Source organism: Protopterus annectens, chromosome 1.part1 (assembly GCF_019279795.1).
Source record: "Protopterus annectens isolate FY-2018-M chromosome 1.part1, PAN1.0, whole genome shotgun sequence".
NCBI lineage: Eukaryota > Metazoa > Chordata > Ceratodontiformes > Protopteridae > Protopterus > Protopterus annectens.
Window position 1 is genome coordinate 1624039053 of NC_056726.1, and position 23298 is coordinate 1624062350.

Consider the following 23298-nt stretch of genomic DNA (forward strand, 5'->3'; position numbering starts at 1 on the left):
GCCTAAAAAAGGCACTATGGGGGTGGCAAGAGCCTTTGCCAATATCCGAAAGCCCAGGGGTGACAGGTGCAAGCCGTCCCTAGCGAAGCATAGTGGCTTGTCGAGCATGTCATCCCACGCAGACAGGCATTGGATCCCCTTTGAATGACACCAATACTTAAGCCAATTGTTGAAATTGATTATCTTGTCTTCATATTGTGGCATCATTCTTGGTGAGGGTAAGATGCTACTCAAGGTCAGGGTCATACCAGCCTGGGCTACATGCTCAGAGAGCTCCTCTATGTCTCTTTTCATGCAGTCCAGGGAGGTACATCTCAGGTCATTCACACCAGCATGGACAATGACTTCATCATATTTGTACTTGCCTTGGAGTGACCTGAGTGCTTGTGTTATGTGGCGGATCCTAGCTCCCGATAGGCAGCTCACCGTGACCTTCTCCTTGTTCAGCCTGGTGAGCGGGACGTCAGTGTGCCTGACGATAGAGTCACCTATTACAAGTGTATCAGGTGTGTTGTTTAGCCTTAAGGTCTGTGACTGTTTGGCACACTGGCTTTGTGAGCTATGTGTTGCACGTGTTTCGTTTTGGGATAGCGGATGCTTGGGTTTCTGCTTTGGAGGTCTCTGCTGCTTAGGCAGATTTTTATTTAGAGCCTCCGAGTATGTTTTTGTGTGTTTATGTGTTTGGTTTGCTGTCGTGGTAGGTCTATGTGAGACTGGAATTGTAGTGAGTGTGGTTTCCTTCTTCTCCTGACTGGTTACGCCAGTACTGAGTTGAGAGAGCTTAGCCTCCAGTTTGGCTATATGGTTGCATCTCTCACATGTGTTGGAATAACATCGTGGTGGTTGTGTCCAGTTTTGGTTTTGATACTTTTCTCATTGGGAATTACAACCTTTAGGCGGTAGCAGCACTTATTTTTCTTTATGTGTTGGAATTTGTTGGGAGAAGGTTGTCTGTGTACATGAGACAGTTGTAAAATTGCCTCAGGATTCCCAGATTCACCAGCTGGACCAGAGAAGAGATTGACAACTGACCTTTGGACATGCTAGAATAGTATTGGGAATTCCTTTATAATTGAAAAAAAGGGCCAATGGGGAACAAAGTACTCAAGGGTAGTTTGTGAGGGCGTAGTGCTTTTAATTTTTTAGTGCTGACTTATATAATTGCTTTAGTGAGCAAGTGCCAGGCTTTAGAGTGGGAATAGGGTGTTTATTATGAGAACTTGATCTGTTCTAAGGGAAAAAGTGAAGAGCAGACTTTGTGGAGCCAAGAATAGTTTAAACCCAATTAAGCGGTGCTATCCGATGCTGCGCTATGCGCAAAATCGCTCAAAGCCGCTCTAAAGCAGGTTTTATACAGGGGGACATGAAAGAGCTAGAAATTGGCCCAAAACGGCCAATAGACTACCAGATTCTTGTGCTGGGAACACTCCTCCAGGGATAGATAGGCTGTTCCAAGTTCCCCACTGCCACTGGTAAACAAAGAAGCCTCCCTTTATCCAAGAAAGGAAATGGGCAACACAGGAACTTTCCAAAAGTCCAGAATACAGCGAAGCCTGTATTTGGACTACTCTAGGTCAGGAAAGATGGGAAACAAGGATAATTTTATTTTTTTTCTTTTTTGCAACAAACAGCAGGAAAGTGCAATAAATATGTAACACAGGCTAGCACACTTGAGTGTGTAGCCTCAACAGATAAATGCAACAAACAGGGCAAACTTTAAAAGTGTAGGTGCAAAAACAACTTTAAACATTTTAAAACAGTTCAAGAAGCAGAAATACTTGCAGTTTAGCTAGATCGGACAGTCGCCCAGGTAGTAGCAGGAAAAAAAACACTTTTATCAGGTTAGCAGTCGCTCTTTTAACCTCTCTGCTGCTAGCACCACTCTGTAGGACCATGAGGAGCTTGGCTGAGTAGTAACAAGCGCACAAACCGCATCAAAGTGGGTTTTATACAGGGGGACTTGAAAGAGCTAGAAATTGGCCCAAAACGGCCAATAGACTACCAGATTCTTGTGCTGTGAACACTCCTCCAGGGATAGATAGGCTGCTCTAAGCTCCCCACTGCCAATGGTAAACAAAGAAACCTCCCTTTATCCAAGAAAGGAAATGGGCAACACAGGAACTTTACAAAAGTCCAGAATACAGCAAAGCCTGTATTTGGACTACTCTAGGTCAGGAAAGATGGGAAACAAGGGTAATTTTTTTTTTCTTTTTTGTAACAAACAACAGAAAAATGCAATAAATATGTAACACAGGCTAGCGCACTTGAGTGTGTAGCCTCAACAGGTAAATGCAACAAACAGGACAGACTTTAAATTATAAGTGCAAAAGCGCACTAAAGCTGGCTTTAAAGCAGGGGGTTAGAAAGAGATAGGAAATGGCCCAAAACGGCCAATAAGCTACAGGTCACTGGGCTGGAACCACTCCTCAAGGGACAGATAGGCTGCTCAGAGCTCCCCACCCTCACTGGTGAACAAAGAAGTTTCCTCCTATCCAAATAATGATATGAGCAACACAGGAACTATGACACAGCCCAGAGATCAGCAATACCTGAAGACTGGACTATTCTAGTTCAGTAAAGGCGGGAAACAAGGATTTTTTTTTTTTTTTTTTTACAAAGTAGCAGAAATTACGTACATAAACACAGTAAATGCTTTAATTCAGCTAGCGCACTTGAGTGTGTAGCCTACCAGTTACATTAAGCAAAAACAAACTTTAAAAGTGCAAAAAAACTCAGAAATACAGGCAGGAATGCAATAAAACAACTTTGCAGAGCTTATTTAGTTAAAGAAACAGAGATGTCTATATATACAGAAAAGCAGCTAAAACACACAAACACTTCAGGTGCAGTGCAACCTAGAGCACTTGAGTTGTAGCAATATTAAGGCAATTACAGTTATAATAAATGCCCTGAAATATACTCTATATTTCCAAAATGTTTGAGAAGCACAGTCAGAACACAAGGAAGTTCAGGCAAAAAAAAAAAAGTTTTTTGTTTTTATTTTGAAAGGGAAAAAGGAGAAACAGAAGGCCTTATCAAATGTTCTCTCTGTATTAGGTAGAATGAGCTAATGACACTAGACTGGGAGGAGTGTCCCAGATCAGATTTACAGTAGGGGTGGGCAACTGCAAAGCCACCAAGTATAAGAGCAAGACACCAACTGGGCAGGAGGGTGGGGACAATAGCCTACAGCCAGTAGCACTAGAGAAAGCCACAAACAAATAAAGATTTGTAAAGATACAGAATGCTTTTAACTGCAGACAAATCAGTTACTTGTGCAGATTAGTTAATAGCAATAAAATACACTCGAAGACTAAAAAGCAGACAATAAAAGTGCTATATATTAATTGTTAAAAACAATAATCTGTATAAATAATTGAAAAAAAACAGAATACTTATATATCTCAGCTAACAGCTGCGGTCAACAACTCTTATCCACTCTGCTCAGTGTGTATAGACAGAAACCCTATCAAAGTCAGGGCTTAAATACCAGAAGAACAACTTTTTTTTTACAAGAACACAAAAGAACCAGCCCCACTCAGCAGACTATTAACACAATATAGCCAAGTTAAAGAGAGGCTTCAGCTAGAAACAATAGCCTACAGCCAGTAGCACTAGAGAAAGCCACAAACAGATAAAGATTTGTAAAGATACAGAATGTTTTTAACTGCAGACAAATCAGTTACTTGTGCAGATTAGTTAATAGCAATAAAATACACTCGAAGACTAAAAAGCAGACAATAAAAGTGCTATATATTAATTGTTAAAAACAATAATCTGTATAAATAATCGAAAAAAAAAACAGGATACTTATATATCTCAGCTAACAGCTGTGGTCAACAACTTTTATTCACTCTGCTCAGTGTGTATAGACCTCCCTCTCTTTATCTATCTATCTATCTATCTATCTATCTATCTATCTATCTATCTATCTATCTATCTATCTATCTATCATCTATCTATCCATCTGTCTATCTATCTATATATCTACACTTTTTAAGCAGATGTTTGCCAACCTGTGATAGACTGAATAGTTGCTGGATTCTCGCAGGAGCCAAAAGTTGTTAAGTTGCTAGGCAAAGTCCCTCCAACTCACAGACGTAAGTCAGAAACTGTGCAGCTTTAAGGAACTTCAGCAATACTTTGATTATCATCTTTTCTCACTGGTGAGAATGAGGAATTTGCGTTTGTTGTTAAACAAATTATTGTATCTTTGAATGTGTTTATATAATGAGTCTCTGGCAGATTGCAAGTTAATGACTCATCTAGCTGGAATGTCCTGTACCATCAATCAGGAAATAAAAGTAAGAATAGATTAACCAGGAACAACTATAAAATACAACATATTTCCAGAAAAGAGGCATTAATATTTATAATGTTATCTATAACCCTTTCATCTGAAATAAGTTGTTTCTTTTTCAGGCACTGCTGTAATACCGATGCCAATCAAACCTGCTGCAACACATCCAGAATAACTGATCACACTATTGAAAGAATGGTTTACCATTTTTAACCAATGATAAAAGAAACCTGAGTGAATGAAGAGCTATTATTTGCATGCTTAAATGTGCACACATCCTATTGGGCATACATGTATTATTTTTACTGTCGAGAGTAAATGGTCTTAAAACTGATACTTTATGTAACACATCTTTATTTGTGGCATGATATGCATAGACATTCCAAGTCATATGTACTGCATTATGGGAAAGATAGAGATATGACAGGCTGATGTGAATAAAAGAGATGAAAATGTCAGACCAAGGACAAAATCCCAGATCGCTACTGAGTAGTACCTCTCTTATGATGTTTTGCAGATGAATATCAAATTTGACCAAAAATGGTAATGCTACTCAGTGCCACAGATTCCGTATCAAAACTGGGTTTGTGTCTTTGGGACTGATATTCTTATTTTTCTTGGCTTCCGTCAATTTGGGTCAATGCAAGAAATGTGCTATGTCAAATCTCATCATCAACTATGTCTGAAAAGAGATCCTTGGCAGATTGTTGCATCTGTGCATGAATTACTCTTAAAAATGTACCAGTTTCACACTAGCATGGACATTATTAAATAAAACTGTAATAAACTGGAAGAACATTATGAGAAACATAACATTGCAGCAAGGGATTTAAATATAGGAATTCCCATGCTGATATTGATGGTAAAATAACAGAAGTAAAAAAAATAGATTTTGGAAAGAAGGGAAAGGAACACTAATTCGCTCACTACCTGGCTTCCTAAAACTTGGAATTTACAAGAATGACCTTGTTTTGAAAAAGAAAAAAGAAAAACAGAACACACAAGACACTTATAAACCATCTGTGAAACCAATATCTCCTCAGGGGTTATGCCCATTTGATTGTCAGTTCAGTTTATTGACAAAGAAAAAGGGTGATGCATTTAATCGATATCTCATTTGATCAACACTACATTTGATCGACATTCATGACATTGAAAAGTATGAAATGGTAAAGAAAAATGAGTGCTGCTGTGGTTTGGAGAATAGGAATTACAAAGTACATTAGGTTCATAGGTTCATAGGAAGTTACTAGGCTATTGGCCAGGAGGCCCTTATAAGCCTAGCCAAGTATATTGCCCATTTTCCCTCAAAGTCCATACCTGTTTCTCCTGTCCAGAGAGTTTATCTATTATGCCCAAGTGGGGAATAGTGTCAAAGGCTTTGGCTAGGTCAAGGTAGGTGGTGTGCACCGTCTTCCCCTCGTTAGTGTTGATCAGTAGTTTTACCACAATCATTTTCTCTGTTATGTTGTTCCACCATGTCTAGAAGTGACTGTCCATCAAATGTAGTACCACTTGAATGCGTTTTAGATTAAATGAAGCCCTGTTTTTCCTTGTTGATTAAGTGAAATGGCAATGTAGTTAAATATAATCCTCCTCATATATCTATGATTGTTCAATACATCTTATCACTGAAAAGAACTAAGCTTAACAAAAAAAAATGTTTGGTGTATCAAAGCTGACAAAATCAAAATCAGGTCTGGCAATGGCTTTTCCATCCTTTCCTCACTCTGGAGAATATAGACATCTCTGCAATTACCAAGACAGGATTTAAATCCACAGAAAGTACTCCAGTAGTGCCAGGCTTCAATACCTTCTGCACATTTAGACAATCAATTGCACAGACAGAGACAAAAATTAGAGGAGTTTCAATCTAAATTAGCAACAGGTATAACTAGAGGTTGGTTAAACAGGACAATGCCCTGGAGATTATCCATGTGGAAATCTCCATAGAAAATTCCCATACCATACCCTAGCAAGCTATAGGTCATTCTGTATGTCATAAGAACCCCATAGCTTACACCTAGACCTACTGGAGACACTCAGCATTAAACCAAATACCCTATTCATGGAAGACTTCAACCATTCCTCAATAACTGGGAAACATACACTGCCTGAAACTCGAAGGCTCACCGATTCCTGGACTTTATTAACACAAATACTTTTGACCAGATAGTGTGCACACCCATCAGAAGTTGAATCATACTGGATCTGGTGTCACAAAAGAGAATACTGCCAGCACACAGGTCATGTGTGAATATCAACATGATTTATGTAAGATGCTTGTATTACAACTGTATTAGAACTGTATGTCATGTGTATATCAAACTGGTTTGCACAGATATGTGTATTAGAAATGTATTTTATAAAGTGTTTGTGCTTAAAATGTAACCACAGTGTGCCCTACTGGAAGAGAACATAAATGAACATGTACTATTGTAACTGTTTAAATGTATATATTTTTAACAGTGGAAAGTGGAATACAGGAGGTTAACCTCAGAAAAATAGCTGAATTTTAAATTACTTTATGGTTATCCAAAAAATATGTTATCTTTCAGTTTTCAATGCAGCTAGACACCGAGTCTGTGCTGAGAAGCTTCCTGTATTGTCTTTGGAGTGAACTAATTGCTAGATTTGAAATTTGAAGATATGCAATTGTTTTATGACTTCCAGCATCTGCCAAAGATTTGAGGTCTATGTATTCTTAAAGGTAGATGCCAAATACTGCCATTTTCCAGCAGTGGGGGGTTCACCTGGGACAGAGTCAGGTGACAGGAAATGATGCCATTCTGCAAGCTATCCAGGCAGTAATATTTGAGATATTAATTTGAAAAGTCACTTAGAGAGACAGAGCATTCTATATTCTGTCTTGGACCTGACAGGATGCATTCACCACACATCTTCCTTGCTCTGTAAGTAACTTTCTAGGGTATAGTAACTCTCAAAGATATAGTCAGGAATATAGCAAAGCTTAGTTTAAATACTTTTATTTATTTATTTGAGACTGTCCTGCAATGTTGTTTGAAATATTTCCTGTGATTTTAAACTCTGATGTCACTGTGAATATATAGTGAGTATTTTTTTGTTATTGTATAACTTATTACATATATTTAATCCTTTCAATGTGGCTGATCTTTCTAGAGATATTTAAGTTTTGAGAGTACTTGCATATTTATTTGGTGACACTGTGTGGGCCACTCCTAATATCCTTGCTCTTGGTCACACTACCATTTGTATTAATATTAATATTACACAGTAAGATTGGACACCCTTTGTTAAGGGCCTTAAAGTAGCTGATAAGGAGTTGGCTGGTAGCAGTGATAACTACCTTGTAGTCTGGACAAAAGGGGGCATAGGTAGTAAACCTGTTCCAGCCTTTCCTAGGTGTGTGTGTGTGTGTGCATGTGTGTGCATGTGTGTGTGTGTGTGTGTGTGTGTGTGTGTGTGTGTGTGTGTGTGTGTGTGTGTGTGTGTGTGTGTGTGTGTGTGTGTGTGTGTGTGTGTGTGTGTGTGTGTGTGTGTGTATGTGAGTAAATTATACCTCAAAGAGTGTGTGTGTGGGTGCCAGCTACTTGTGAAGGGACATGAAACACTGGCTGGACAGAGAGGGTGTGGTTGGTCTTGGCTTGGCCTCTCAGTTGAGATCTCAACTCTGTAGCTGTGGCAGTGTGGAGTCTTATTATTGATCTGGAAAAAGAGGGAGAAACAAGCCACGGACTGACTGTGGTCTCTGTGTGCTCTTAAGGGAAATTGTACTTGATGCAGAGAGATGCATCTGGAAATACTTTGTGTGTACCTGTTAACCTCCCAATGTACATCCTTCACTGTTGCCAGTGGTGAGGATTGAGGGTTCCTGATTACTGGTCCAGTGGAGGGTCATCACGTTATTGATTGACATTGGTGGGTTATCCACATATTGGGATTCAGTTTTGTGGATATTGAACTCCTGTAGCCTGTAAACAGTGGTCACTAAAGAAGGTGTTTGTACTCTCAAGCAGCCACTTGGTAGACATTCAGAGTTTCATATCACAATAGTTTTATTTTTGTGTTAGCTTAGTTAGTCAGGGAGTGCAGGCAAGGATGCCAGCAGAAGAGTATGGCAAGCTGACAAAGAGTCATTTGGCTGAGTTGCACCAAGACAAACAACTGGTGCATGCCCACCTGAATAAAGCAGAAATGATTGCAGCCTTGGTCACAACTGCATCTTAGACCAACAACCAGGAAGACAACCAATCTGGCCTTGCGGATGTATAACTCTCAGAAAATGGACAGTTCAAATTTGCCTCAGTGGACCTAAAAATCCATCTGGAGTTAAAGAGACTTGAACTGGAGATGAAACGGTTGGAGAAACTAGAACTGGAGGCCAAATGGTTGGAACTAGAATCAGCAGAGAAACTGTGGCATTTGGAGGCTGATGAAAAGGAAAAACAAATGGCGTTAGAATCAGCAGAGAGGCTGAGATGTCTGGAGGCTGAAATAAATGAAAGACTGACACATTTGGAGGCTGAAGAAAATGAGAGGCAGAGGAAACATGAAAAAGAAATGCTGACTCTTCGCCAGGGTCATGGAGGTAACATGGAAAGGTGTAACTGAACCCCAGAAGCAATAAAGGTCAATACATTTCTTCCACAATTTACAGAGTTTGATCATTCTGATAGTTTTAATCATATGTTTGAAAGTGTATGTAAACAGTATAATGCTGACCAAGGGCTCTGGGTGCAGATCCTGACCCCCTTACTCCCTGGTAAAGCTGTAACTACTGTTCCTAAATTGTCTGATACTGATTGCTTAAAATAGAATGCAGTTAAAATTGTTTATTAGAGTGTTTTAAGTTAAGATCTGAAGATTACAGAAAAAAGTTTTGTGAGCATAGCTGCAAGACAGATGAAAGTGTGTGTGTGAATATATTGCTGAAGTAAGCAGTTATTTTCATATATGGGTGAGTGGGTGACAGGTCACTACTTCTGAAGGGCTGGCAGACCATTTGATGAGGTGTCACCCGACCTTAGTTCCCAGTGCCTCTGTCGAGTAGAGCCAGTGGAGTGATCCCTGGGGTGAATTTTCTATTTCCCATCCACTCATGAAGATTTCTCTTGAAGAGGGCCAGTGAGCTTCTCTGTTTGACATGCATGGGAAGTCTATTCCATAGCATGGACAGTCTCTGGGTTATGACCCTGTGCCTCCAGCATGTTCTGTTGATTGTGGTAATGAGGTTGAGGTCTCTGGAGCATGTGGTGCACAGGGACTGGGATTTCATTAGATGAAGCATTTCTAACAGAGCTGGGTCAGACATGGCTTTGTAAGTCAAGGAGAGATCGCCTCTAAGTAGGCAAGATGAGACAGGGAATAGTTGGAATTTTTTGAGTCTGTCCATTTAGGACAAGTGTTTAAGGCCTAGGATCCTATTTGTGAGGTACTTTTATGGCCACTCCACTTGTTGCAGGTGTCTAGTGAGATAGATGGCAAATGGGGATTGTACTCGATGAATGGCCTAATGAGGGAAGAGTAGAGGGAGACAATGACCTCTTTCTTCTTGGATGACAAAACCCTTAGGAATGAGATGTGCCACAGAGAAGGAATTACTGACCACAGTGGCAATGTGGTGGTCAAAAGAGAGTTTGCTGTCAACCTGTGTTCCCAGATCTCCTATAATGCCTTCTGTGTTCACTGGACTACCATCAATGTGGTAATTCATGGGAACCGGGTTTTTCCCAAAGGGGATGATGCCACATTTTTTGGCATTGAGCTTAAGGCCATGGTTCTGACACCAGATGTTGGTCTCAGTGAGGCCTTTCTGTAGGATGTCAACATCACTTGGGGAGTTAATAATAGCTCCCAACTTGCAATCGTCTGTGAACTTTGTCAGCCAGAGTCCCTTTGTGTTGGCCTGGACTTCAGAGATGTAGATACCAAACAGAAGAGGACCCAGGACTGAACCCTGTTGGACTCCTCTCGTGACTGGTCAGCAGCCTGATTTGGAGTCAGCTACTTTCATACTGTGGGTTCTATCTGTGAGCCAGTTTGCAACCCACCTAGTAACACATGGATTGATGCCTAAGTTAGTGAGTTTTTCTATGATTCCTGAGTGGGGAATGGTATCAAAGGCCTTGGCCAGATCAAGGTAGGCTGTATGAACCACATTGCTTTCATCCACAGCTCTGGTGACTGACTCAAAGAAGTTGACCAAATTGAGCAGGCATGATCTACCCTTCACAAAACCAAACTGTGTGGGATCCAGAGTTTGCAGATTCCCTATATCCTTGTTTATTTGGTCCATGATGATGCGCTCCATAGTTTTGCATATCAGACTCATCAGGCAATAGTTCCCATGGTCTCCTTTGTGGAGAGGGATAACTGTAGCAGTGCACCATTTGGTAGGGACAAAGCCTGAGGTAAGGCTGTGATTGAACATGGCACACAGGTGAGGTGCCAATTCACTCTGTAGTTCATGTAGAACACAGCCAGGGATATTGTCAGGTCCCATAGAAGCTGTATTCTTGGCCTTGGACAGTGCTGTTTTAACCTGTGCAGCAGTAATACTGGGTGCCTGGCAATCTACTGGTACTGTGATTGGTCCTTTGAGGGGAAGAGAGGAGTAAATTTGGCACTGAATCTGTCACCCAGTATATTGGCAATATCTGTTGGCTCGGTATAGGAGGTACCATTGCGCAGTAGCTCAGAACAAATCTGGGTATTGTCATGGAGAGTTTATGCATAACTATAGAAGACCTTGTGGTTGTCTTTACTATCTGCTGCAATTCTGTTTTCATAGCTAGCTTTAGAGGATTTGATGAGGGAACTCAACTTTTTGTTGAGGCTGATAAGGGAGTTTTTCCAGTCTTGTGACTTCACCTTATTCCACATCAGTTTCCTCCTTCTGTTGTAGAGTTTGTTTATAGCAAGGGGCCACCAGATTGGCTTCCTTTTCTTGGAGGAGAGCATCTTGGTTCTATTGGGTATGGAGAAATCCATGCATTTGTGTACTTGTTCGTACAGTGCATTGGTGTATGATTCGGTGGTCATGCAACTATTCTCCATTTGCATGGGTGTCGTGAAGTTAGCCACCTCTGTTTTTAGGAGCCCAAAGTTAGCTTTGGAGACATTTTTCATGGTGGTTACCTTTGCGGTGGGTGGGGGTGGGTGGGAGGGATATGGATTTCCAAGGTGATTAGTTTGTGGTCGGATCTAATGAGAGAGGAGTTGACTATTGGTGTAGAGCAACAGTCACCCATGTTAGTAATAACCAGGTCAAGGATGTTGCTACTTATAGTGGGGGTCAGAACAAGCTGGTCCAGGGCATTGGAATTAATGAATTCCAGGAAACGTTGGGCAAGTGTATTGGTACATGAGTAGTTTTCCCAGTTAAGGGAGATGGTAGTTGAAGTCGCCCATTATGAGATTGTTAGGTTGGACCCTAATATTCTCCAGGTTGCTTAGGAACATGAAGTGTGAGTCATGGGACATGGTTGGGTACCTATAGCAGGCTATGACCTGAATCACTGTCTTACCCAATGTTAGCTGCACCTGAATTATCTCAGATGTGTTATGTTGGGCTATCAGTCTGGAGGTGTGTGCATCCTTTATGAATATGGAAACACCACCACTTTTGGAGCTTCGGTTCAAGTTCTGGGGCCAAAATGTATGTAATGAGTTATAGCCTGGTAGTGCAGGGGTGCTTTCTGGTGCCTTGAATCAGGTCTCTGTTACAGCACAAATGTCAATGTTCTCCATTTTAAGGAGTGCTTTGAGTGAGTGCATTTTGAGATTTAGATTTCTTGCGTTGAGCAGCATGACCCTCAGATTGCATTTGTTTGTAGCTGTTACAGTGGTAATTTGGTCTTTTGAACACTGCCTAAAAAAGCACTATAGGGGTGGCAAGAGCCTTGGCCAGTATCTGGAAGCTCAGGGGTGACAGATGCAGCCCATCTCTGGCAAAGTATCAAGGTCTGTCAGTCGCAGCATCCCAGGCAGGCAGATACTGGATCCCTTTAGAATGACACCAGAAACTTAGCCAATTGTTGAAATCAATCATTTTCTGCTTGTACTGTGTAATAGTAGGATGTTGCTCAGGGCTAGGGTCATACCCGCCTAGGCTACATAATCCGAGAGCTCCTCCATGTCTCTTTTCATGTAGTCCAGGGAGGTACATCTCAGGTCATTCACACCCACATGTAGAATGACAGAGTCATATTTGTACCTGTTGTTGAGGGACCTGAGTGCGTGCCTTATGTGGCGGATCCTGGCACCTGACAGGCAGCTGACTGTTACTTTTTCCTTATTCAGCTTAGTGAGTGGGACATCAGTATGCCTCACTATCGAGTCACCTATGACTAGTGTGTTGGGCATGCTGTTTTGCCTTAGGGGCTATGGCTGAGTGGGACACAGTTTAGGAGAGTTATGTATCTTGTGATTAGTGTTGTGTTGTGGTTGTCGAGTGTCAACAATACCAAATACAATAGCTAACTCAGTTATAGCTGACAAACTTATTGATCTGTGCATAAACATCTACATAACTAGGTGGATTACCAGCTGGCTCATAGACAGGATTCAGGAAGTCAGGATAGTTGAGACCACCAAGCCCAGTCAGCAGCATGAATACCTCAGGTTTCCATGCTGGGATCGCTTCTATTTGGCATCTATTTCACAGAGATAAAGGCTAATGTTGAGGGCTTCTGGCTGACCTCATTTGTAGATGACTGCAAACTGGGAGCTGTCATAGATTTCCACATGATCCAAACATCTTACAACAGGGACTAACACAGATAAATAACTCATGGATTAAAACTCAATGCCAAGAAATGCATTATTGTGCTGTTCAGAAAAACTGCCTTCCAGGCTAATTACTCCATGGATAAGACAGCCCTATGAGCTGATCCAGTGTCAGGGATCTGGGAACATATGTAGACAGTAATCAGGCCTTTGACCAACATTTGGCCAAGGTTGCAAGATCATCACTATATGTTGGCCAATATATGAGTTAGAGCATGGCATCCAGGTCCAAGGAAGTCATAGTTCTGCTTTATACTACCCTTATCAAACCTATCATTTTCTTCAATTCCCCCTTTGGCATGTAACTGACCAGACAAATGGAACAGTTGGAATATCCACAAAGGTTCTTAACTAGGATAAGCCAGGGTATAAGAACATTGTCCTGTACAGATCACCTTAAAGGGCTATCTCTATGCTCAGTCTTACCCTCACCAAGAATTATGCCACAGTACAAAGACAAAATGATCAGTTTTAACAATTGGCTTAATTACTGGTGTCATTCAAAGGGGATCCAATGTCTGTCTGCTTGGGATGACATGCTCGACAAGCCACGCTGCTTCGCAAGGGATGGCTTGCACCTGTCACCCCTGGGTTTCCAGATATTGGTCAAGGCTCTTGCCACCCCCATAGTGCCTTTTTTAGGCAAGGCTCAAATGACAAACTTACCTCCCTAGAAAACACAAGTGGAAAAAAAATAAGGGTAATGCTGCTCAATGCCAGAAGTCCAAACCTCAAGATGCACGCCCTCGAAGCCCTCCTCAGTATGGAGAACATTGATGTCTGTGCAGTGACTGAAACCTGGTTCAAGGCTCCTGAGAGCACCCCAGCACTATCAGGTTTTACCTCATATCATGCTTTCCGGCCCCAAAACTTGGACCGAACCACAAAAGGAGGGGGAGTATCCATATTCATCAAAGATACCCACACCTCCAGGTTAGTGGCAACACACGAAGCATCGGAGACCATCCAGGTGCAACTAACCATAGGCAAAACTGCCTTACAATTTGTAGCATGCTACAGACTACCCTCTCAAACTCAGGGAACTCACACAGCCTTCCTGAAGACACTGGAGAGTATGAATGTCTCTCCAAATACCATCATATTGGGAGACTTCAACTACCCAAACATAGACTGGGAACATTACTCAAGCCCAAACACCCTAGCCCAAAGGTTCCTAGAATTCATAAACTCAAATGCGATGGAACAACTAGTCACCATTCCCACAAGAGGAGACAATATACTAGACCTGATCATCACAAACATGGGGACAAAATGCTCCACACCGGAAGTATATCCCTCATTGGTAAGATCAGACCATAAATTAATCTCACTGGAAATCCACATCCCCCCACCACTTGCACAAAAGACCACAGTGAAGAACTTCTCAAAAGCCAACTTCACACTTCTTAAGACTGAAGTGGTATCCTTCAAGGTCCCTGGGCCAGTGGAAACCACAACCCACACTGCTGAATCCTTTGCAAATGCCTTCTACGGGCACCATCAAGAATGCATGGATCATGCAATCCCAAATAAAACCAAGACCCATTCCTCCAAAGGCAGGCGCCCGGTCTGGTGGACCCCAGCCATAAACAAACTTTACAACAGAAGGAGGAAGCTACTACATGACAAAGCAAAATCCCTAAATGGGAAGGCATCTCTGATCAGTACTAGCAAAAAACTATGATCACTCATAAAATCATCCAAGTCCAACTTTGAGAGAAAAATCGGAAAAGACACAAAAGACAATCACAAGGCCTTCTTTAGCTATGTTAGAAACCTGGGTGGAAACTCCCAAATATGCTCAGAGTTAGTCCAAAATGACAATAAATACACTGAACCCACTGACATGGCCAACATTCTGTCAGATAGGTTCAGTGCAAATTTCTCCTCCCCCTCCCCCCCAAAAGGAGAAATAACTATCCCAGCAGAGTGTAGCCTCCCTAACATCTCAGATGCCCAGGTGAGAGCCGCCCTCTCTAAAGCTAAAAACACAACATCAATGGGACCGAACGGTGTCCCGGGCTGTGTGCTACATGAACTCCAAGAGGAACTAAACCCAAACATAAGGCTGCTGTTTAATCTTAGCCTTACTACAGGATACATACCCAAAGAGTGGCGTACGGCAACAGTGGTCCCACTTCACAAAGGCGGTGCTTCTACGGACCCTGGAAATTACCGCCCCGTAAGCTTGACGAGCCTGGTCTGCAAAGCTATGGAGAGGATCATTATGGAACTCATAAACAAAGACATTGGGGACCTACAGACATTGGATCCTACCCAATTTGGCTTTGTCAAGGGCAGATCCTGCCTTTTGAACTTGGTCGACTTTTTTGAAACCGTCACTAAGGCCATTGATGAAGGTAAGGCAGTTCACACAGCCTACCTTGACCTTGCAAAAGCCTTTGACATGATACCACACTTGGGCATCATAGACAAACTCACCAGCTTAAATGTAAACCCATATGTCATGAGATGGGTTGCAAACTGGTTCAAGGACAGAACCCACAGGGTCAGAGTTGCTGGAGCTATGTCAGACTCTAAGCCAGTCACAAGCGGTGTCCCACAGGGCTCAGTTCTGGGACCCCTCTTGTTTGGCATTTATTTTTCCGAGGTACAGGCAAACATAGGAGGATTATGGCTGACAAAGTTCGCAGATGACTGCAAACTGGGTGCTATAATTGATACTCCAGCGGACACAAACATCCTTCAGAGAGGACTCATAGAAACAGATAATTGGTGCCAGAGCCATGGCCTTAAGCTTAACGCCAAAAAATGTATAGTCATACCCTTTGGGAAAAACAAGGTACCCACAAATTACCACATAGGTGGTAATCCATTAAGTACGGAAGAGGTAATCAGGGACCTAGGGACCCAGGTTGACAGTAACCTCTCATCTGACACTCACATTGCCAAAGTGGTTAGGAAGACCTTCTATATTGCCCACCTTATCATGAAGGGTTTCACATCTAGATCAAGAGAGGTCATTGTGCCCCTGTACTCATCTCTTATTAGGCCAATGATTGAGTACAATGCCCCATTTGGGATGTATCTTACCCGACACCTGCAGCAGTTGGAAAGACCCCAAAAGTTCCTCACCAAGAGGATAAAGGGTCTTAAACATATGTCATGCTGCCCGACTGAAAAAACTCCAGCTCTATTCAGTCGCATACCGCCTACTCAGAGGTGACCTGTGCCTAACATACAAGGCCATGTCCAATCCGGAATTAATGGACATGCTCCACCTCAAAAAATCCAAATCCATCAGAGCCACGAGAGCAAGAGACTTAAACCTCAACACAGAAATAAATAGGACATGCTGGAGGGACAGATTCATAACCCAGAGGCTCCCTACACTCTGGAACAGAATCCCAATCCATGTTAGGCAGAGCCCCTCACTAACTCTATTCAAGAGAAGTCTTGACGAGTGGATGGGAGATCGTAGGTTTACCCCGGGGGTCATCTCTGTGTCACTCCTAGACAGAGGCACAGTAAACTAAACCCTAAATGGGCATAGTATTCTCATCCTAAGGGGTGGTGAAAGCCACACACACTCTGGCTAGGCTTATAAATGCCCTAGGGCAGATAGCCTAGTACAAACCTATGAACCTATTACAAGTTACTGAGAGGCAATCTATACCTAAAATACAAGGCATCCTCGAATTCAGCACTGTTGGACCTTTTGCACAGCCAGAAAATGACAGAGAAACAACCAGCAAATCAGCCACTGAACTCAAAACTTGTCAAAGAATAAGTTTAATACCAAAAGTAGGTTAAAAACATCCATTGTTTAGTGCTTTAATCAGTAACACAAAACAATACAAACAAATTTTTTAACCTTTTGTTTAAAGAAAAACAGCTTCTCCAACAATTTACTCACAATTACAATATTAAATGCATGCAACCAGACAAAAGTGAGGGGGGAGGGGGCTGGTTATAATGGACAGTGCTGACTACTCTGGACTTATGTTACATCTTCTGCATGATGATTGTGTGTACAGTGCTGTTTTCCACAAATGAAATCAATATAGTCTACAAAGTCATTAAAGTAGCACGGGATGTGATGTTATTCAATAAAAGTCCACAATGCTTATATGACTTCCTTAGAGTGGATTTTCCTAATATTACAAAGATTTCTGGTATTCTCAAAATCCTCTCCAATCCATCTGACCCCCTTTACCTCCAATTATAGCTGCTGGTGGATCAGTTACAGACCCTCTGTGCAAGTTTATAGACCACAAATTGAAAAACCTGTTTGTTTCCTTCCCACACATTATGAGACTTATGAAACCTTCTGGATAAACTGAAGGGAATTCCAGCAAAAGATGAATTCCTTTAGGTTACTTGTGATGTACAAAGTTTATTTATGGTAATACCCCATGGCCTGGGGTTGGAGTAGTTCAGAGAGCTTGTAAAATGATTTGACTTACTTTCTGAAACAGATTATGAGTTCATGGACTTGCTGTTAAACAACTTTTTGACCTCTGAGTGGCTATACAGGCAGCATGTGCCTCCATGTTTTCATAGGTTCATAGGCAGGTACTAGGCTATTGGCCCTAGGGCCTATATAGGCCTAGCCAAAGGTACCCTGGCTTTCACCACCCAAGAAAATTATTTTCCTGTGCCACTGTCGAGCAGAGCCACAGAAGTGATCCCCGGGGTGAATATCCTACCTCCCATCCAATCATCAAGATTTTTCTTGAACAGTGCTAATGAGGAGCTTTGTTTGATATAGATAGGTAGTTTGTTCCAGAGTATGGGAAGTCTCTGGGACAGGAATCTATCCCTCCAGCATGTTCTGTTTATTGTGGTGATGAGGTTTAGGTCCCTAGAGCATGTAGCTCATAGGGATTTGGATTTCTTTAAGTGGAGCATGTCTAAAAGCTCTGGGTTTGACATAGCTTTGTGTGTTAGGCAGAGATCGCCTCTGAGTAGGCGATATGCAACAGAGTAAAGCTGCAATTTTTTGAGATGGTCTGCATAGGGCATCTCTTTGAGGCTGGTAATCCTCTTTGTGAGGTATTTCTGTGGCCTTTCCAGTTGTTGTAGATGTCTTGTGAGGTACATACCAAAAGGGGCATTGTACTCTATAATGGGTCTAATGAGTGACGAGTAGAGGGGAACAATGACCTCTTTTTTCCTGGATGACAAACCTTTTGTGATGAGGTGTGCCACATAGAAGGATTTCCTGACTACTGTGGCGATGTGATTATCAAAGGAGAGACTACTGTCCACCTGTGTCCCAAGGTCTCTTATCACACTTTCAGTGTTAAGTAGACTACCACCTATGTGGTAGTTCATGGGTACTGAGTTTTTACCAAAAGGAATGATAATGCACTTTTTGGCATTGAGCTTGAGGCCATGGCTTTGACACCAGGCATCTGTCTCAGCAAGGCTCTTTTGTAGGATGTCCACATCTTTTGAAGTTTTGATTATGGCTCCTAGTTTACAGTCATCTGCGAACTTCATTAGCCAAAGACCTTCTGTGATGGCCTGTACTTCAGAGAAGTAGATACTAAACAGGAGAGGACCCAGGACTGAACCCTGTGGTACTCCACTTGTCACTGGTCTGAAGCTGGATTTGGAGTCTGCTACTTTCACAGTGTGGGTTCTGTCAGTGAACCAGTTGGCAACCCATCTTGTGACATAGGGATTTATACCTAGTTTAGTGAGTTTATCTATAATTCCAGGGTGGGGATGGTGTCAAAAGCCTTGGCGAGATCTAGATAGGCTGTGTGAACCACCTTACCCTCATCTACGGCTTTGGTGACTGCTTCAAAGAAGTCTATCAGGTTTAGGAGACATGATCTGCCTTTTACAAACCCAAACTGGGTGGGGTCCTGAGTTTGGAGATTACCAATGTCATTGTTTATAAGTTCCATGATGATACGCTCCATAGCCTTGCAAACCAGGCTCATTAGGCTAATGGGGCAGTAGTTTCTGGGGTCTGTGGTGGCTCCCCCTTTGTGGAGTGGGATAACTGTCGCTGTGCACCATTCAGTGGGCACATCGCCAGACATGAGGCTATGACTGAACATGGTACTTAGGTGGGGTGCCAGTTTGTTCTGTAGTTGATGTAGAACACAGCCTGGGATGTCATCAGGTCCCATGGATGCTGTGTTCTTGGCTTTGGATAGTGTGTTTTTTACCTGTGCAGCCGTGATTACAGGAACTTTACATTCTTCTGGTATAGAGATGGGCCCTTTAGGGGATAACAGAGGGGTAAAGTTAGCACTGAACCTATCTGCCAGGATGTTGGAAATATCCGTTGGTTCTGTATATTTAGTGCCATTGTGCTGTAACTGAGAGCAGATCTGAGTGTTGCCATTGAGATTCTTGACATTGCTATAGAATGCTGTCTTACTAAGATGGGAATTAGAATCACTTTTACAACTCCTCCTTTTTTTACAAAGGTGCTGGTTACTTCAGATACCTCGATGATCTACTTATCATTTGGGAAAGAAGTGTTGATGAACTTGAAGAATTCATACTGCAGTTACAAGCCAGCACCTCCTTTTTAAAGTTCACATATTCCTTTGAATGTGACCAGATTAATTATCTTGACATTGACATCAGAAACGGAGATAATGAAGAATTCTCAACCCAAATTTACAGGAAGTCCACTTATTGTAGCACTAGCTGCCACCCCTGTCATTGGAAGAAGGGGGTAGTAAAAAGTCAATTTATCAGAACCTTCCAGTTGACCTTGGATGACATAATGTGTCTTGAACAATTTGACATTTTAAGATCCATGTTTTTGGACCATGGCTCCCCCCACCACTTCTGGATTCAATCAGAGATGAGATATGGGCAGAGAGAAACACTAAATATGCCCATATCATCAAGAATGGTCTGAATCAGCTCGACAAGAAAGCCAATCAAACAGGTTTTAATGGCCAAGCCAGTATGGTCCTGCATTACACTTTGGATGTCAAGTGCATTAAAAAGATTTTGCAGAGGAAATGGTTTATGCTACAATGCAATGAAAGCATAGGTTCATAGGTTCATAGGTTCATACTAGGCTATCTGCCCTGGGGCAATTATAAGCCTAGCCCGATTCTGTATGGCTTACGCCACCCCTTTGTTTGAGTATACTGTGCCCTTTTTAAGGTTTAGTTTACTGTGCCTCTGTCTAATAGTGACACGGGAGTAATCCCTGGGACAAACCTACGATCCCCCATCCACCTATCGAGATTCTTCTTGAAGAGATTCAATGAGGTGCTCTGCCTCACATGAACTGGAATTCTATTCCAGAGCGAAGGGAGCCTCTGTGTTATGAACCTGTCCCTCCAGCAAGTTCTATTTATTTCTGTGCTGAGGTTCAAGTCCCTCGAGCGTGTGGCTCTAAGGGATTTAGATTTACTGAGGTGCAGCATGTCCATTAATTCTGGATTTGACATAGCTTTGTATGTCAGGCATAGATCGCCTCGAAGTAGGCGGTATGCAACTGAGTAGAGCTGGAGTTTTTTTAACCGAGCAGCATATGGCATCTGTTTGAGACCCTCGATCCTCTTGGTGAGATACTTTTGGGGTCTTTCTAATTGCTGCAGGTGTCGGGTAAGGTACATCCCAAAAGGGGCATTGTATTCTATGATGGGCCTGATGAGGGATGAATAAAGGGGCACGATTACCTCTCTTGATCTAGATGTGAAACCCTTCGTGATGAGGTGGGCTATGTAGAAGGTCTTTCTAACCACTTTTGGCAATGTGGTTTTCAAAGGAGAGATTGCTATCAACTTGGTCCCTAATAACTTTCTCTGTACTTAATGGGTTTCTGCCTATGTGGTAATTTGTGGGCACATTGTTTTTGCCAAAGGGTATGACTATACATTTTTTGGTATTTAGCTTTAAACCATGGTGCTGGCACCAGTTTTCTGTCTCTGTGAGACCTTTTTGAAGGATGTTTGTGTCAGCTGGAGAGTTTTTGTTTAGTTATTTTTTTGCTTAGTTTGTATTTACGTGTTTTGGTTCATGTTTTAAAAGTTTGACTTTGACATCAAAGAGCTTTTTCTGCATCAACATCTTTTATGTATAAAAATAAATCTAACATAAAATCCCTGCTTTAGAAACCTATTGGTCATCATCAGGGATTTTTATCTACCAGGAAATGTGGGCATTGCCATCAGTGCCCTTACATAAACGCTTGTTACAATGGCACTCTTTTATGTAGATTTGGGAGCTTACAATTGCTTTTCTCAAAGAGTTGTTTACCTGGCTACATGGCATCTTGTAGCAAAATACCCCCAGAACGCAACACAGACACGCTGTGATAGGTGTAACAGTCTTCTTTTATTGCATTCTAGTACCTCGGCCTTCGCCTTCTCAAGGAATACATTCATTTTATATGCCACCACACCTTTTATATCCTTCACCAAGTCAAATTGACATAATTAATTACAATCAAACAATTAAATAATTAAATATTTAGTCAACCATTGAATAAACCGGACTGAATGATACAACAGATTCTATTCTGGACAGTTCTTTAATGGACATTTCTCTGCACCAGAATGACTTAGTAGATATTTTTTTTGATGATGGAAATGTATCAAATGTGATGTATGATGGGTTTGACATGGGTTATGGTAGATTCGATGTGCCAAGAATGCCCTATGAAAGCAAATTTAATCCACCTAGAAGCAACGTAGCCATACAGGTTTTTGAAAATACTTTATTTAAATAGCTGGAGCATGAACATGATATGTTTGTAAAAAGTAAAAAATTGTACAATTTGAGCAAGAGTGAATGGACTGCTCTATTAAGTTTGAAAGATTGTAACAAACATCTTGTTTTTACTCAAGCAGATAAAGGGGGCAATTGGGTCATCTTACCTAGAGACAGGTACAATATGGCGGCGTTGGAGCTCTTAAATGATGATAAAACTTACACTAGGTTGGTCTCTAATATGTAAAGAGTTTTCAATTTTGCATTATTGGAGGTCCTAGAAAGGGGTGAACGGTTAGGATTTTTTACATCTAGAGATGTAAAAAAGATGTATATAGAGAATCCAAGGAACGCAAGGTTTTTTATCATTCCTAAAGTCCACAAGGACTTAAGAAATCCACCGGGTCGCCCCATAGTTTCAGGTAAGGGCTCATATCTGCAGAACGTAGGAATCTTTTTGGACTCAGTATTAAAACAACATTTACATAAGGTACAAGCACATGTCAAAAACACGAGTGAAGTAAGTGAAGATATGAAAAATATGTTCTAGGAACCAGATTTCTACTGGGCCAGTGTTGACGTAAAATCATTGTACACAAGTATCAACAAAAATTGGGGTTTGGAGTCTATAGAAAAGATGTTGGGGGAAGGACCAAGAACTAATTACATCATACAGTTTTTGGAATTTTGTTTAACTCATAATTGTTTTGAGTTTGAGGGAGAGTTTTTCCTGCAAAAAGAAGGGACAGCTATGGGGGCACCTTATGCACCCTCATATGCTGTCCTTTTTATGGCCCATTTTGAAAATTCCTTCATCTACACAAATAATTTCTTTAGGACAAGGGTAGTCAAGTACAAAAGATACATAGACGATCTTCTTTTTTTGTGCAGAGGTGATCCCTCAGAGTTTGACAGATTTATTTCAGAAATTAAGAAGAATCCATGCGGTTTGGATTTCACATACACCAAAGGGGGTAAGAGTATACAATATTTGGATATTGAATTCTATGTAGGGTTTAATAATAGGATTCAGTTTAAACCTTTTCACAAAGAGAGAGCCGCTGACAATTTTTTGCATGCTTCCAGCATGCACAGCGGATCTCTATTAAACTCTTTACCTTTGGGGGAATTCAAATGCATTGGGGCAAATATTTCTGAGTTGACCAAAGTGGGAAATGAATTTGACAAAATTGAAAGGAAACTTAGTGTGAGAGGTTATCCTGTGGCCATTATTAAATTGGCCAGGGCAAAGGTGGAGAAGGAATTGGGCCTGATAACCCCAAATATGGAGAGAAACACGAATAGAAACAAGCACTTAAGATCACATGTTTTTCAAGGAAATAGGCCAGAAAGTAGTGGATCAGAATTTATTAAAAAAGAAAAGTTATTTTTTGTTACTAAGTTTTCCCATTTTTCTGAAATTTTAAGGGAAACAGTCCTAAATTTGTGGCCAATAGTTTTGGGGGATGAAAGAGTGGGGAATCTTTTCCCAAGCAAAATTATCTTTTCGTATGGCAGATATCCCAATTTAAAAGAGATTTTGAGCAGAAGGTACAGCTCGGTAGAAA